The following is a 14,107-nucleotide window of genomic DNA, read 5'->3' as shown; positions in this document are numbered from 1 at the left end:
CTCTATTGATTCAGCTACATTAGCCCCCTTGCTGTCCCTCACATTTGATATTCCATCTCTTGACCCTGTGTCTTGTTACTGAATATCTCCCATACCTGGAGTGCTCTCTCCTCATTTCAACCTCATGTCTTACTTGGCTGCCTTTTAAACTCATTTAAATTCATAAACCTTAAACTCATAAACTTCCTTTTAAACTCACACTTCTGTAGGAAGGTTTTCCTTGTCCCCTTCAATGCTAATGCCTTCCCTCTGAACAAGGGAAGAATTTCCACTATAAACATATCTTGTATGCACAGAATTGGCAGCCAGATGGTGCAATGAATAGAGTACTGGAGCTGGAGTATGGAAGAACTGAGTTCAAATGCAACCTCAGAGACTTACTTAGCTGTAGGACTCTGGGCAGTTCACTTAATCTTTGTTTGCCTCAGTCTCCTCCTCTTTAAAATGGAGATAATAATAGCACCCACTTCCCAAAGTTGTTAGGAGGATCAAACAAGATAATAGTTGTAAAGAACTTAGTGCAGTTCTTGACACATAGTAAATGCTATATAAATGTTGGCTTCTAGTTATTATTATTGTTGTTTACAAACTGTCTTCTCCATTAGACTGTAAGCTCCTTCAGGAAGGGGATCATGTTTTTTGGGTTTTTTTACTTTCTTTGCATCCTTTCCACTTAGCATAGCCTCACACACAGTAAGCACTTGAAAAATACTTGCTAAGTGACCTACTTACATGTTGCCTCAGACTCCACTCAAGTAACTGAACCTTTAAAAAAAAAGAACTAGGAAATGGTCAAGAAAATGCTATGCAGATAGAAAATACTTTACAGAGATTACAAGAACATATAGGGTCTTGCATCCTAGTGTGTTTTAGGTATGAGTAAAAAGTGTGTAGGGGCAGCTACGTGGCACAGTGGATAGAGCACCAGCCTTGGATTCAGGAGGACCTGAGTTCAGATCTAGCCTCAGACACTTAACACTTACTAGCTCTGTGACTCTGGGCAAGTCACTTAACCCCAACTGCCTCAAAAAGAAAAAAAAAAAGATTGGCTAATATGACAGAAAAGGAAAATGACAAATGTTGGAGGTGATTTGGAAAAATTAAGACACTAATGCACTGTTGGTAGAGTTGTATACTGATTCAACCATTCTAGAAAGCAATTTGGAACTAAATCCAAAGGACTATAAAACCACATATACCCTTTGACCAAGCAACACAACACCACTACCAGGTCTGTATCCCAAAGAGATTTTAAAAAATAAAAAATAAAATTTTTATTTATTTATTTATTTTGGTGAGGCAATTGGGGTTAAGTGACTTGCCCAGGGTCACACAGCTAGTAAGTATTAAGTGTCTGAGACCGGATTTGAACTCAGGTACTCCTGACTCCAGGGCCGGTGCTCTATCCACTGAGCCACCTAGCTGCCCCAAAAATAAATTTTTAAAAGAAAAAGGACTTCTAAGTACAAAAAGATTTATAGTAGCTCTTTTAGTGGCAAAGAATTGAAAATTAAGGGTATGTCCATCAATTGGAGAATGGCTGAACAAGCTGCTATATATGATTGTGATGGAATATTACTGTACTATAAGAAATGATTAGCAAGATGCTCTCAGAAAAACCTGGAAAGACTTATATAAACTGATGCAAGGTGAAATGAGCAGAACCAGAAGAACATTATATATAGTAAAAGCAATACCATATGATCAACTGTGAATAACTTAGCTATTCTCAGCAATACAATGATAAACAACAATTCTGAAGGACTTGTGATGAAAAATGCTACCCATCTCCAGAGAAAGAACTGATAGAATCTGAATGCGGATCAAAGCATACTTTTCCTTTCCTTTATTTTTCTTGGGGTTTTGTCTATGTTTTCTTTCATAGCATGACTTACACGGAAAATGTTTTGTATGACTGCACAGGTATAGCCTATGTCAAATTGCTTGCCTTCTCAATGAGGGAAGGAAGAAGGGGACAGAGAAAGAGAATGTGGAACTCAAAATTTTTCCAAAAAAGGTTGAAATTGTTTCTATATATGATTGGGGAAAAATAAAATATTGAATTTTTTAAAAAGGAAATTTCAGAATGGAAAGAAAACTTGTTTTATTATCTTTGACTTTAAATCCCAGTAGGAAGAGGAAGAAAGGAGCTATGAGAAATATTTCCCTCATCTCCCTGCTTTCTCCTCCACCAACACATTTCCTATTAACTATATAAACTACAATTAGATACAGAAAATGCCATTTTTGCAAGCATCTATAAATTCAACACATTATTACATTTATCTGGCATAAGAGGATTTTCCAGATACTTGAAACCTTTTGAAACTTGAAAGCTTGCAGTGTCAAAACATGGTTTATTTTAGTAAATTTGATGGAAATCTTTCTAAAATGTTTTATTCACATTCTTGCTTTCTTTTTTTATAGTATTTTTTCCAGTTACATGTAAAGATAGTTTTCAACATTTGTTTTTATAAGATTGAGTTCCAAATTTTTCTCCCTCCCCCCTCCCCAAAATGGCAAGTAAATATAGGTTTTATATATATATATATATAATCACATTAAACATTTTCACATTAGTCATGTTATGAAAGAAGAATCAGAACAAAAGGGGAAAACCCTCAAAAAACAAAAAAAGTAAAAAATAGTATGATTCAATCTGCATTCAGATTTAACAGTTCTTTTTCTGAATGTGGAGAGCATTTCCCATCATGAGTCATTTGGAATTATTTTGGATCATTGTACTGCTGAGAAGTCTATCACATCATCACACAATGTTGCTGATACTGCATAAAATGTTCTCCTGGTTCTGCTTACTTCACTCAGCATCAGTCCATTTAAGTCTTTCCAGGTGTGATGTTTAAAATCTAAATTGTGGTCACCTTAAATTAGAAGCTTCAGCACCAGTCTTTGGGCATTAAACATTTATAAAAGCATACAGGTATTAACATGGAGTTCAGAAAGCTAAGAAAAGGTCTATCTAGCCTAGAGTTCCAGGCTGGTTCGGTTCTTCCTCAAGTCCTCCTCCAGGACCCTGCTTTAATCAGGAACTCTCCAGCAAGCTGATTGTGGAAGCTTTTCATAGGTCTGGAACAGAGGCAGTCCTTACACACTGCTTCAAGCTGATTGGTTGGCGTCATCCAAATCCATAGGTTTTGAAGGTGTTCTCAAGTTGAGTTCACAGTCTAGCTTCTGAGAACAATACCTTCTTAAGGGATAGCCAGGTGTGATTACAATCCAGTTAACTTGAAGTAGGCTAATCAGCAGTCAATCACTCTCACTTGATTCAATCAGTCTAGATTAATCTCCAGGTGGGTCTTTGCATATCTGCAAAATCCCATTATTTCATCACACAGGTTTTTCTGAAATATGCTTTCTCATCATTTCTCTCTCTTTTTTATTTGTTTGTTGTTATTGTTGTTTTTACTAGGCAATGAGGGTTAAGTGACTTGCCCAGGGTCACACAGCTAGTAAGTATCATATGTCTGAGGTCAAATTTGAACTCAGGTCCTCCTGAATCCAAGGCCAGTGCTTTATTCACTATGCCACCTAGCTGCCCTTCTCATCATTTCTTATGGGACAATAGTATTCCATTACATTCATATACCACAACTTGTTCAGCCGTTCCCCAATTGATAGGCATCCCCCCAATTTCCAATTCTTTGCCACCACAAAAAGAGCAGCTATAAATATTTTTGTACATGTGGATCCTTTTTCCTTTTTTATGATCTCTTTGGGATATAGACCTAGTAGTGGTGTTGCTGGGTCAAAGGGTATGCACAGTCCCATAGCCCTTTGGGCATAGTTCCAAATTGCTCTCCAGAATTGATGGATCATGTTCACAACTCCACCAACAATGCTTTAGTGTTCCAATTTTTTGACATCTTCTCCAACATTTATTTTTTGCCTTTTTTGTCATATTAGCCAATCTGATAGGTGTGAGGTGGTACCTCAGAGTAATTTTAATTTGCATTTCTCTAATCAATAGTGATTGAGAAGGGGCAGCTAGGTGGCGCAGTAGATAGAGCACCGGCCCTGGATTCAGGAGGACCTGAGTTCAAATCTGGCCTCAGACACTTGACACTTACAAGCTGTGTAACCCTGGGCAAGTCACTTAACCCTCATTGCCCCGCAAAGAAAAAAAAAATTGCGATTGAGAACATTTTTTCATAGCTACAGATAGCTTTTCTTCATCTGAAAACTGCCTATTCATATCCTTTGACCATCTCAATTGGGCAATGACTTGTATTCTTATAAAGTTGATTCAGTTCTCTATATATGTGAAAAATGAGGCCTTTATCAGAAACACTAACTGTAAAAATTGTTTCCCAGCTTTCTGCCTTCCTTCTAATCTTATCTGCATTGCTTCTGTTTGTACAAAACCTTTTTAATTTAATGTAATCAAAATGATCCATTTTACATTTCATAATATGAAGATGTACTAGTGTACTGCAAATTCTGATGGCATTTTTGTTCCTATTTGTTCCTGTCTCTCCTTATTTCTTATCAAAATTATTTGTAAATGAGTTTACTTCTAATAACCTCACTTTCTTCTAGTTTACCTCTATAATTCTACTTGTTACCAAACAAACAAGTTTCAAAATACTTTTATATAAATAAAAGCAAACAGGGCTTTAAGAGTGATCCTAAAGGTCTTTTAAGAGGAGAAAGAGCAAGACTTCAGTGTTTGAAGTAACTTTCTTTTTTTTTTTTTTTTTAGTGAGGCAATTGGGCTTAACAGGGTCACACAGCTAGTAAGTGTTAAGTGTCTGAGGCCGGATTTGAACTCAGGTACTCCTGACTCCAGGGCCGGTGCTCTATCCACTGTACCACCTAGCTGCCCCTTGAAGTAACTTTCACAGGGCAGTGAAAGTTATTTCAGCTCCTTAGAGAAGTTTTGGGTTTTTTGTTTGTGGTGGGTTTTTTTTGTTTTTTTTGGCTTACTTCTTGACAGAGTTCTGAAGGGTTGAAATTATCCCAAGTCTTACCTCCAAGTAACTGGGATATTATTAAAATAACTATTTTTACACAGGGCTTACTTTTTTTTTTTTTTAAGTGAGGCAATTGGGGTTAAGTGACTTGCCCAGGGTCACACAGCTAGTAAGTGTTAAGTGTCTGAGGCCAGATTTGAACTCAGGTACTCCTGAATCCAGGGCTGGTGCTCCACCTAGCTGCCCCAGGGGCTTACCTTTTTTTTTTTTTTTTTTTAGTGAGGCAATTGGGGTTAAGTGACTTGCCCAGGGTCACACAGCTAGCAAGTGTTAAGTGTCTGAGGCCAGATTTGAACTCAGGTACTCCTGACTCCAGGGCTGGTGCTCTGTCCACTGCGCCACCTAGCTGCCCCGAGGGCTTACCTTTTTACAAACCATTGCAGCATACTAGGTTTAGGCAGGAATTTATTTTCTTCCTTATAAAGCCCCCAGACTTTTGTAGAAGGTATCCCTCAGGAAACATCACATTAAATTGATAACTGTTCTAAAAAAGTATTTATTGAGCCTCAAGTCATCTGTTTGGAACAAATGGTGTTTGCTATCTACTCTTACGAACACTGACCAAGTATATTAGCCAGGATTGTTGTAGCCTGGAAAAATCTGAGAATCTTATTTCTATCCTGGGAAACGGCTTAAGCATAAGGGAGAATATGGTTCAACCCATGTTTATTACCAGTGACTTCCTGCTCTCCCAGACTTCGTATAGAATCCCCAGGGAATACAACAGAAGGTTGCTACAGTTACAAAATATCTCAAGACTTCTATAAATGAAGTGGTTCATGTGCAAGGTCAGGAAGCTGAGCCTCAATGGCTGCATCCCCCAGATAATATCATAAAATTCATCTCAATCTCTGGGTGCTACAACAAAATAAAAGAGACATGTCATCATTCACACTTGGGATGTGTGAAGGCCCTAACACTGTGTTAAGAAGCACCAACTACAGTGGCTAATGGGAACTGCTCAGCCACCTCCCTTTGGGCAGGACAAAGAAGAGCCAAAGCAGAGGACAGGTGGGAAGGCCAAGGCAGCATTCTCCCCCACAGAAAAGCTGTATGTATCTGCCCAGAACAAGCCTCCCTACAAGCAGAATCCTACAACTATAGTTAGAGGAAACTCCTAAGAAGGCATAAATACTTCATGGTTGTAATCGCTTAGGGTACCACATCTTTCTTAACATTAGGTTTTTATTTTTTTTTGTCAACATTGGGTTTTGTTTGTTTGTTTGTTTTGGTTTGGTTTTTTTGGTAAGGCAATTGGGGTTAAGTAACTTGCCCAGGGTCACACAGCTAGTAAGTGTTAAGTGTCTGAGGCAGAATTTGAACTCAGGTACTCCTGAATCCAGGGCCAGTGCTCTATCCACTGTGCCACCCAGCTGTCCCAACATTAGGTTTTGATAACAGGGAGAGGGAAGGAACCATGAAGGACTGCAGCAGAAGGAGAGGACTGACAAAGGCACCACTGAGGGAAGGGGGCAGCACTGAGGGTGGCGGGAGGAGGGGTCTTTTGGCACTACTCCCTAAACATCAGGGACAAACCTTCCCCATCTACTCTATCGATCACCTTTGGGGTATTTTGTTCTCTGAAAAGCCACCAAACGCCATCTAGAATTTCACTGCCTGCCACCTGTCTTTCCCTGGGCCTCACTCCGCATCCCAGACACCCAGAAGCAGGCAGCTCCTTAAAACTGTAATAGTTATGTTGTCACTGCCAGCCAGCTCCAAAAAAGCCTGGAGTCTCCTGTGGATATGTAAGATGAGCTCCCTAGTCAGAAGGATCTCTCCTTAGGACCTGTCCTCTCCTCAATTTAGCCTGAACAAATTCACAGAATACCCCTTCTTATCCAGGCCCCTATTATAGAAAACTCCTTCTTGGGATACCATTTTTATTGGGACAAGTCCTCCTTTTCATATTCCTTATTGCACATACTTCTTCTTCTTTTTTTGGCGGGGCAATGGGGGTTAAGTGACTTGCCCAAGGTCACACAGCTACTAAGTATCAATTGTCTGAGGCCGGATTTGAACTCAGGTCCTCCTGAATCCAGGGCCGGTGCTTTATCCACTGTGCCACCTAGCTGCCCCACATACTTTTTAAATGAAAATGGGCCCTCAGTTGCCTGTACATTACTTACCAAACAGGTACAATCTTTTCTAAAAGTTGAAGATTCCCTTCCAAAAAGTTATATCTTCCTATTGGAAAATTCGCCAGCTTAGAGAAGAGTTTCTTCCTATTTGCCATCTGCCAAAATACGTCATTGGACGGACAAGATCTACCTTAGTTCCTTTCACTTCTTTGTTTCCTAGGCATAGCGCTCCCAATTCTAGACTTCTCTTGCCCCACAAACTTAGCTGGAACAATTTTTCCTCTTACCCATTTCTATGGCTCTAATTTTATTTCTAGTCATTCCTTCTGGGATGCCCACAGGGGCTTGCTGCCAGTTTGAAATGGTCAAGTCCTTTTCCAAAGAAATAATTTTTAAAATGTAAATGCCATCACCAAAAAAAAATAATAAATTTTAAAAGGGGCAGCTAGATGGCACAGTGGATAAAGCACCGGCCCTGGATTCAGGAGGACCTGAGTTCAAATCTAACCTCAGACACTTACTAGCTGTGTGACCCTGGGCAAGTCACTTAACCCCAATTGCCTCACCAAAAAAAAAAAAAACAATGTAAATGCCAAATCTCCTTTCAGAGAAGGAGTAAAAAAAAAAAAGTGGTAGGAAGCTTCAGAGACTTTTCAACGACTCTTTTATTTGGTATAGATATACCATATATTTCCAAAGACTGCAGGCATACACATTCCTGCTAAACCTACTGAGGCCATATACGCTAAACTTTTTTTTGTGTGTGTGGGGCAATGAGGATTAAGTGACTTGCCCAGGGTCACAAAACTAGTAAGTGTTAAGTGTCTGAGGCCGAATTCGAACTCAGGTCCTCCTAAATCTAAGGCCAGTGTTTTATCCACTGAGCCACCTAGCTGCCTCCTACTCTAAAATTTTGACTCCATTGAGACCAAATAGCTTAATATGTAGTTCCATGTTCTGCTACATGAACAAGGGTCTGAAACTGACAATAAAAGGTGCTTTAGAAAAATAAAATAAACAAAGGCAGTAGTAACAGGGATGGACACAAAACTGTATTTCCTACTTGCACCATTCTAAATACTAAATCACAGATAAGTCAGGGAGAGAAAGGTAAAATTGTTAGAAATTGAACCCATGTGATGAGGAAAATTTTTATAAAGTTTTATTAGAAATAATGAAATATATGTATTTTCTGTAGCTCTTTTTAAAAAAGCTTCATGTATAATCTGACTAGCTCATATAATTATCAGGCTTAGTACATTAAATTGAAAATTATAGCTTATTCAGCTAACTATAAATCATTCATCTATGCCTAGAACAAATTGTATTTTTGTCATGGTGTAGTTAATTAGTACTGGGCAGTTTATATATAAGTAGCAGGAATAAATTTTAGACCAAATATTCTACATGAAAGAAAAACAATGTTATACAGATATCTGGACTTAGGGCCACCATAGTATTGAGTGCTTGCTTTCAGAAAAGGAACTAAAAAGAACATCATACACCATACACCCCCACCCCCACTTTTTCTTAACACACACATATACACACAGAGAAACAACAATAAAAAATACTGAATAAACTTTTTGTCCCATGGACCTTAATCTAATCAGTCTGCCTTTCTGAGCCATTGTTAGAACTAGCTCTGCTTCTTGGGTGCATTGTTTTCATCCTCACATGCTTCTAAAAACTACAGGTTGGCCTGGCTGGATTGAGATATGACTCTTTTACATAATCCTTTATTCCACTTCTTCCCAGTGTTTTTCTAAACATAGACATTCCTTTCACATATTTAGGAATCCAATACAAGAAATAGAAAGAGTCACAGATGTGACATGTAAAGGTCTTGCCAGTCTGTTGCAGGAGGGAGTCAAAGTCATGCAATGGTATATGATGAAAACTGGCATTATTTAATTTGTAAATACATTTCTTTGTTGTTTGCAATTGTGTTCACATGGAGAAAGGAGTTAAGAAAACTCCTTGAAGGAGAAAATATCTATTTTACTAACAATTCTCAGATATGTCTGTTGTTCTTCAGGGCTTTCACCTCTCTGGCAGGAGAAGCTTTTCATAGTATGGTCTATATTAAACCATCCTTTCATCAGAAATCAACAAGCATTTTTTTGGGGGGGCCATGGGGGTTAAGTGACTTGCCCAGGGTCACACAGCTAGTAAGTGTCAAGTGTCTGAGGCCGGATTTGAACCCAGGTACTCCTGAATCCAGGGCTGGTGCTTTATCCACTGCGTCACCTAGCTGCCCCTGTCAACAAGCATTTATTAAGGCAATGTTCTGTATCTTCTAATTACCTATCAGATTTATATTATTAGAAAAGATATCCCAAATTTAACATCTCCAAAACTCTATCATTTCCCCAAATTCTCCCCAATTCCAAGCTTCCCTATTTCTGTTGAAGGTACCACCATCCTTCCAGTGTCTCAGGTTTACAATTTCAGCATTATCCTAGTCTTCTCACTCTCCACCCCACAAATACAATCAATTATCGTATCTTACTCCCTGCCTCAAGTTTCTTACCACTCTAGTACATCCTATACATGAGAGGTGTATGTATCCCATAGGACACACTGATCAACAACATTCCCAAGTACCAAGATATTAAATATTAAATGAAAAATACAAAAGGACACAGATAATGTTAATATGTAGTTTTCCAAGTCAAAATGCTGCCAGAAGGGATCCTGATGTATGGTTTAGCAGCCCCATTTCTATTTGAGTTTGACACTGTTGCCATATATTACTACCAAAGTAATTTTCCTTAAGGGGGCATATCTGACAGTGAAACCCCTTAATCTATTCCAGTTGCTTCCTATTGCCTCTGAAATATAAACAAACACTACAGTTTAGTTTTTAAAGCCCTACACAACCTGCTACCTTCCTATCACTGGACATTACCCTGCCTTCTCCCCCTCGATGCTAGCCATCCAAACTAGCCCTAGTCCTTTTCCCAACCTTAACTTTATGCTCTGATTGTTCTTCAAGTATGAAATGTCCTCCCCCCCTTACCTTAGTTTTGAAGTCCTTTTCTTCCACTAAGACATCATCTTTTGCACAAAGCCTTTTATAGTCCTTCCTGCTAATGTTCTTATCCCCTCTAAAACTACATTTTAACTAGTGGTATTTATTCATTTTATATTTACATTGTATATATTTATTCACATACTTTTCTCCCCCTTTAGAATGTTCTTTGCAAGCAGAGATCAAATAATTTCATTTTTTAAACTTTCATTCCTAGCACATACTACCTGAAGCACATAACAGGTACTAAATAAACACTTTTAATTAATTGCCCAAGTTTGGTGTCAAAACCTTCTTTTCCTGGGCAAGTCAAACAGAATACTCTACTGGCACTTTTTTTTTGCAGAGTAAGGTAATAAAATGACCTGCCAAGACAAACCCAGAAACTCTATGAACACAATTACAATACAATTTTCACACAAATAAAATCAGATCTAAATAATTGGAAAAATATCAATTGCTCATGGATAGGCCGAGCTAATATAATAAAAATGACAATTCTACCTAAATTAATTTACTTATTCAGTGCCATACCAATCAGACTACCTAAAAATTATTTTATAGAGCTAGAAAAAATAGGGGGCAGCTAGGTGGCATAGTGGATAAAGGACTGGCCTTGGATTCAGGAGGACCTGAGTTCAAATCCAGCCTCAGACACTTGATACTTAACTAGCTATGTGACCCTGGGCAAGTCACTTAACCCTCACTGCCCTGCAAAAAAATAATAATAATAACAAAATTCATCTGGAAAAACAAAAGGTCAAAAATATTTTTAAAAAACTAATTTAAAAAATGCATAGGAAGGTGGGCTAGCCATACCAAATCTGAAGCTATACTACATAGTGGCAGTCATCAACATTATTTGGTATTGGCTAAGAAATAGAGTGCTGGATCAATGGAATAGGTTAGACACAGGAGACACAGTAGTAAATGACTACTATAGTAATCTGTTTGAAAAACCCAAAGACTCTAGCTTCTGGGATAGGAACTCAGTATTTGACAAAAATTGCTGGGAAAACTGGAAGATAGTATGGCAGAAACTAGGCATAGACCAACAGCTTACACCATATGTCAAAATGGGTACAGGACAAAGCACCAGCCCTGACCCCAGGAGGCCCCAAGCCCATATACGGCCCCAGACATAAGCCATCCCACCCTGCCTACCCCACAAAAAAACAAGGATAAATTGGGGCAGCGAGGTGGTGCAGTGAATAGAGCACCGGCCCTGGATTCAGGAGGACCTGAGTTCAAATCTGACTTCAGACACTTGACACTTACTAGCTGTGTGACCCTGGGCAAGTCACTTAACCCCAATTGCCTCACCAAAAAAAAAAAAAAAAGAAAGAAAGAAAAAACAAGGATAAATGAAAAATGCTTTACAGATATAATCCCTTCATATTCAATTCACACCTGTGCCCTCTGTCTATATTCCTTTCAGGGTAGCTAAGTGGCTCAGTGGATAAAGCACTGGCCCTGGATTCAGGAGGACCTGAGTTCAAACCCAGCCTCAGACACTTGACACTTGCTAGCTGTGTGTCCTTGGGAAAGTCACTTAACCCTCATTGCCCCACACCAAAAAAAAAAAAAAAAAAAAGGGGAATGAATGATGTATTTGGGGCAGTTAGGTGGTGCAGTGGATAAAGCACCGACCCTGGATTCAAGAGGACCTGAGTTTAAATCCAGCCTCAGACACTTAACACTTACTAGCTGTGTGACCCTGGGCAAGTCACTTGACCCCAACTGCCTCACAAAAAAAAAAAAAAAAAAAAGAGCATTGCTAAGTATATTTCTTTCAGCTGCCCTAATACTAAGAAAGATCTTATGAGTTAGAAGTATTATCTTCCCATGTAGGAATGTAAACAGTTTAATCTTTTAATATCCCTCATGATTTCTTTTTCCTGTTTACCTTTTTATGCTTCTCTAGGGTCTTGTTTTTGAAAGTCAAATTTTCTATTCAGTTCAAGTCTTTTCATCACGAATTCCTGAAAGTTCCCTTTTTCATTGAAGTCCCATTTTTCCTCTGAAAGATTATACTCAGTTTTGCTGGGTAGGTGATTTTTGGCTGTAGTCCCAGTTCTTTTGAGCTCTGAAATATCATATTCCATGCCCTACAGTCCTTTAATGTAGATGCTGCTAGATCCTGTGTGATCCTTACTGTAGCTCTACAGTATTTGAATTCCTTTTTTCTAGCTGCTTGCAAAATTTTCTCCTTGACCTGGGATCTCTGGAATTTGGCTATAATATTCCTGGAAGTTTTCCTTTTGGGATCTCTTTCAGGAGGTGATCAGTGGATTCTTTCAATTTCTATTTTGCCTTCTGCTTCTAGAATATCAGGGCAATTTTCCTTCACAATCTCTTGGAGGATGATGTCTAAACTCTTATTTTGGTCATGGTTTTCAGGTAGTCCAATCATTTTTTTTTTTGGTGAGGCAATTGGGGTTAAGTGACTTGCCCAGGGTCACACAGCTACTAAGTGTCAAGTGTCTGAGGCCGGATTTGAACTCAGGTCCTCCTGAATCCAGGACAGGTGCTCAATCCACTGTGCCACCTCACTGCCCATAGTCCAATCATTTTCAAATTATCTCTCCTGGATCTATTTTCCAGGTTAGCTGTTTTTCTAAGGAGATATTTTGTATTCCCTTCTATTTTTTTATTCAATTGGATTCGTTTTACTGTGTCTTGGTTTCTCATAAAATCACTAGCTTCCATTTGTTCAATCCTAATTCTTAAGCAATTATTTTTTCAGAGAGCTTTTGTATCACCTCTCTTTTGGTTTTTCAAGCTATTGACTTTTTTCTCATGACTCTCCTGCATGGCTCTCATTTGTCTTTCCTTTCTTTCCTCTATCTCTCTAAATCTTCCTTCTATCTCTCCTACTTTCTCTTCAAAGTCCCTTTTGAGTGCTTCCATGTCCTAAGACCAATTCATATTTTTCTTGGAAGCTTTGGGTGTTGGAGCTTCGACTTTGTTATTATCTTTTCTGAGGGTGTATTCTGATCTACTTCACCCCCCAAAAAGCTTTCTATAATCCATTGCTTTCTTTGCCTACTCATCTCAACCTGGAAGCAGATGTCTGATTGAAATCTGATCCTCTATGGTCAGAAGCTTGGCATGCCTGTGTCCCTCCCCCACTGGACTGCCACCACTTGATTCAGCCCACTGGTTCAGAAACAGGGTGCTTTGCCCCAACTCCAGCAGAGACTGCAGCCACTTTACCCTGGCCAACTGCCGAACACCCTCACCGGTCTATGAGCTGAGCCTCAGAAGAAGTTGCTGGCACCTAAGACTCTGAGGCACTGGAAGCACAGCAAAGAATTGGAAACTGAGGGAATGCCCATCAACTGGGAATGGCTGAACAAGTTGTGGTATATGAATGCAATGGAATACTATTGTGCAGTAAGAAATGATGAGTAGGTAGATTTCAGAAAAACCTGGACTTAAGTGAACTGATGCTGAGTGAAGTGAGCAGAACCAGGAGAACATTGTACACAGTAACACCAACATTGTGTGACAATCAACTGTGATAGACTTGGCTCTTCTCAAAGGCGCAATGATCCAAGACAATTCCAAAGAACTCATGATGGAAATGTTCTCCACATCAAGAAAAAAGAACTGTGAATTCTGAATGTAGATTGAACCATATTGTTTCTATTTTTTGTGGGGGTTTTTTTCTTTGTTGAGGTCTTTCCCTTGTGTTCTGATTCTTCTTTCACAACATGACTAATGCAGAAATAGGTTTAATGTGATTGTACATTTGTAACCTATATCAGATTGCTTTCTGTCTGGGGGAAGGGGGAGGGAAGGGAAAGAAGGAGGAAAAATTTGGAACTGAAAATCTTATGGAAACAAATGTTGAAAACTATCTTTACATCTAACTGGAAAGTAATAAAATACTTTTATGATTAAAAAAATGATGGTAAGATGATTAGATCTTAAAGATCATTAAGGCAGGAAGCTAGGTGGCACAGTAGATAAAGCACCAGCCCTGGATTCAGGAGGAC

General features: G+C 38.9%; 1 protein-coding gene across 1 annotated transcript in view; it reads right to left on the bottom strand.

Moving 5' to 3' along the window:
• The window catches only part of LOC122744097 (dynamin binding protein), a 123,192-nt gene that overhangs the window by 92,771 nt on the left and 16,314 nt on the right, over positions 1-14,107 (bottom strand). The gene's annotated exons all lie outside the window — the stretch shown is intronic.

This window comes from Dromiciops gliroides, chromosome 2 (genome assembly GCF_019393635.1).
Source record: "Dromiciops gliroides isolate mDroGli1 chromosome 2, mDroGli1.pri, whole genome shotgun sequence".
In the NCBI taxonomy this organism is placed as follows: Eukaryota; Metazoa; Chordata; class Mammalia; order Microbiotheria; family Microbiotheriidae; genus Dromiciops; species Dromiciops gliroides.
The sequence above is the reverse complement of the archived record's forward strand: the minus strand, read 5'-3'. Positions and strand labels throughout refer to the sequence as shown.